The following is a 3,941-nucleotide window of genomic DNA, read 5'->3' as shown; positions in this document are numbered from 1 at the left end:
TGGCAACATCATGCTTTGGGGGTGCTTTTCAGCCAAGGGGACGGGACAACTCCATCGTATTGAGGGGAGGATGGACGGGGCCATGTATCGTGGAATTCTGGACCAACATCTCCTTCCCTCAGTGAGAGAGCTGAAGATGGGTCGAGGATGGGTGTTTCAGCACGACAACGACCCTAAGCACACCGCCAAAGCAACAAAAGAGTGGCTGAAGAAGAGCACATCAAGGTTCTGGAGTGGCCTAGCCAGTCTCCAGACCTGAATCCAATTGAAAATCTTTGGAGGGAGCTTAAAATTCGAGTTGCCAGGCGACAATCTCGGAACCTGAATGATTTGGAGGCTGTCTGCAGGGAGGAGTGGGCCAACATCCCTGCCGAAATGTGCACAAACCTTGTCACCAACTATAAAAACCGTTTGACATCTGTGCTGGCCAATAATGGCTTTTCTACAAAATATTAACATGCTGTTTGTCCAGGGGGTCAAATACTTGTTTTTACTCATCAGATGGTTATCAATTTTAATAAATTCATATGATGTGATTTTCTTATGTTTGTGGAGATACTGAAATTCCTTCGATGTTTTGATTTCTGTTCTCTTTTCAAAGAGTAAAATCTCTCATCATTTTGTCAAGACACAAAATCACATCCAAACACTAAATAAAGGGGTTTTAAGTACAGCTGGCTAAGGTGTGTCTGTAGTCAAAACAAAATAGTTTGTTATAGGTTGCATGAGGACTTGCAAATGAAATAATGCAAATCCAACTGCTACATTCTGCAAACAATCGTGGCCTGCAGGACGATGGATTAATGTAACATAATGTAAAATGCCATATAACTCTTACTCAATATATTCAAAAATAACAACTATAAACCAATTTTACTTCATCCAATAGAAGAAAATAGAAGACAAACTGCAGGGACATTGCCAAAATGAAAATGACTGACAGGGTGTGTGGGCTTTCAATCCTATATGCTGATCTTCTATTTTGTACATATCAAGCACAGAAAGTAAAAGGTTAAATTTTGCTCTGAACTTAGTTTCACACAGTGATAATCATGAATAGAGTGTGTAATATCCCAACTTGAGTAGCTATTAAATCTGAAAGTTCTCTGATTGTCAGGGTGGCTTTTTCCCCCTTCATATATTTAATGTAGGTTCAGTTACACCTTCAACTTCTTTGAAAAACTCCATCTACCATCTTACCTCTCACTTATTCACCCATCCAGCGCTGGTCCGATCCCAACCAGGTTCCCAGGAGGTTGTTCTGGGTTATTCTAACCACTGAGAGCTGACAGTGGCCTTGGCTCCTTGGCTTGACTTCACGTCTTCCGCTGGCAGCCCAGGGCCTGGCTCACTGGGAAGGAATGTGTGAGAGAAAGACAGTGTAAATAAATACTGTAGGGTCGAAGAGTGACACCACAGCCAGAGGGGACCCCAGTGTTAGAAACACAATTTGAAAAAATTATCATGGCGGCTTGAGAGCAAGCTGAAAACCATTTTCTCTACCTATTTTGGAAAGGTGACATGCAGAGATGGAAAATGAGACAGACATCATCAGAATGACAAGAGATCTCTTTCCAAATTACAGGCTTAGTGTTTCAGGTTTCGACTTTAGTGCATAAATTAAAACGATTAGTAAAAATGTAAATACACAAATTTCCCATCCCTAGACTTAATATTGATAATAGCAACAACTAGTGGCTTCCTGCAGTCTGAAGGAAGTTGTAGCAATTTTAATGCTTTTGTTTGACCACATAGTGACGTTCAGCACTGCAAGAGAGAAACACAAGCAGTTTCCAAAATTGTTCAAATCTACTAAAAGCAATAACAGAAAGTAATCTCTCAGTGCCAAAAAGGTCTCCAGGGTAACAACCACACTACTTAATAACCCAGTTTGAGATGACCCAAGTAAATATTATAAGTGAATCAGAATGATCTATTTAAACAGGAACTATGTCATTTATGGGGAAATTGACTTCACATGAGTATGCAAGAACAAAGAGCCAATCAAATCCTATTAAAATGTAAATTAAGAGGTAATAAATGATAAACAAAGTTAAGTTATGCTGTTTTGTTGTTTGCTTCCTTTTTGAACATGAGCTTTGAGAAGAAACAGAATTGTTGGTTGCCTTTTAATTTACAGAATATGTCTTAATGACGTCTTAGGCCCCATCCACACTACTCCATTTTGTCTAAAAACAGAGTTTTAAAACAAATACGACCTCCGTCCACACCAGAGTTTTAGCTGCATATCATAACTGATCGCCGTCTATATTAAAATGCCCCATGATTGTGTAGCCTACAGAACTAGACTGAGAGACCATTTAAAGGCCTTTGCAGGTGTTTTGAGTTAATTAGCTGATTAGAGTGTGGCACCAGGTGTCTTCAATATTGAACCTTTTCACAATATTCTAATTTTCTGAGATGCTGATTTTGGGGTTTTCATTAGTTGTCATTTATAATCATCAAAATTAAAAGGAATGAACACTTGAAATATATTAGTCTGTGTGGAATGAATGTATACATTATACAAGCTTCACTTTTTGAATGGAATTACTGAAATAAATCAACTTTTTGATGATATTCTAGTTATATGACCAGCACCTGTAGACAGGGAGTCGTCACAAAGTAAATGACAACCTGCACAGTACAAGTATAGGCTGTAAGTGTTATTTGCATGGTACAAAATATTTCAATAAAAATACCAAGTCAAAACTCTGTCAGTAGCATCCTGTTTCTACTTTGCATGACTTACAAGACCCAATCAGAGAGCCAAACGTGAGCAACTTCGTCATCGTTTTTAAAGTCCTCCGTTTTTGCTTGTCCGGTTAGATCTTACTTAAGGCACCTGTATGTTCTGAGAATATAATAAATATATGTTCGCTCTAATATTGAACAGGTTATAGTGACATTGAAAAGTCTTTGCACTGGTGGTCAAGTACCGCAAACTTTTATGAGACCTACAGTAAATCAGGATATGGCATACTTGAACTGGACATGCCAGCCCCTTGTGACCATATTAGGTCATGAATGATGCAGCAGTCATGCGCATGTAGTTCAATAGGAAGTCATTCAAAAAGAACCCTCCTTCTCTGACTGTTTGTAATGTAAATGCCAACTTTTAGTGTAAATCATTTGTCATACTCTGCATGGAGCGTGATTTCTGTGACACACTTTAAATGTCAATGCCAAATCCCAAGTTTTGCACATGTGACCTGGATAGTGAAGCTGCTGCTGAGTTTATATTAAGAAAAGAGAGAAGGTGTTAAAACTGGGATGTGTGTAAGAGCAGATCACAACAGATGAGTAAAAAATACCTAGGTATTATTGTGGCATCTTTTTGGGACATTAGAAAAGAAAAGGGGTCAAATATGAGACGACCAGACGTTCAGACCATCAACCGTCCTTGGAGCTTTGGGAGCAGAAGCAAATAGTGCAATTTGAGCCAAATAGCTGCACTGAGATACAGTACATAATGATGAACGGCTGTACTCTTCTGAGTTAACTGTGGTGAGGTCCACATAAGGCTTTATGGCTATATGGATGTGGCTTTAACCATCTGACAGCCATCAACTCCTCACACTTGGAAAGGCAAGCTACAGTCTGAACTGATGTCCACATTTCTTCATGTTTTCTTAACTGGTGTAAAGGCCTGACAGCATCCCAAATAAGTCCACTGAATGAAAGCAACCTGAATATTTCTTTCTTGTTTGCATTGGTTTCGGCCCTTGATACCAAAGAGCTTTGCTCATTGAGTGTGATTTTTTTTACTGTCTGTAAAGCAAAGGCACACTACAGTTTTCTCTTCTTGAGGAATGAACACTTTTTACAAAAAGGTACTATTGAGTTTACATCACTTCTGTTTAAATGATTTGTTCATCTATAACTACACAGAGTGAAGTAAAATAAAGCTTTTCTACTACACAGTCACTCAGACCCACAAA

At 38.8% G+C, this 3,941-nt stretch overlaps 1 long non-coding RNA gene across 1 annotated transcript in view; it reads right to left on the bottom strand.

The window, feature by feature from the left end:
* LOC123984321 overlaps window positions 1–2,265 on the bottom strand; it is a 16,262-nt gene extending 13,997 nt beyond the window's left edge. The window contains exons 1-2 of the long non-coding RNA XR_006828420.1: window positions 2,232–2,265; window positions 1,201–1,351 (exon numbers count right to left, since the gene is read on the bottom strand). This is a non-coding gene — a long non-coding RNA (uncharacterized LOC123984321). The remainder of the gene's footprint in view (window positions 1–1,200; window positions 1,352–2,231) is intronic.
* Between the last annotated feature and the right edge of the window lie 1,676 nt (window positions 2,266–3,941).

Source organism: Micropterus dolomieu, linkage group LG15 (assembly GCF_021292245.1).
Source record: "Micropterus dolomieu isolate WLL.071019.BEF.003 ecotype Adirondacks linkage group LG15, ASM2129224v1, whole genome shotgun sequence".
In the NCBI taxonomy this organism is placed as follows: domain Eukaryota; kingdom Metazoa; phylum Chordata; class Actinopteri; order Centrarchiformes; family Centrarchidae; genus Micropterus; species Micropterus dolomieu.
Note: the sequence above shows the minus strand (reverse complement) of the source record. Positions and strands in the feature narration are given on the sequence as shown.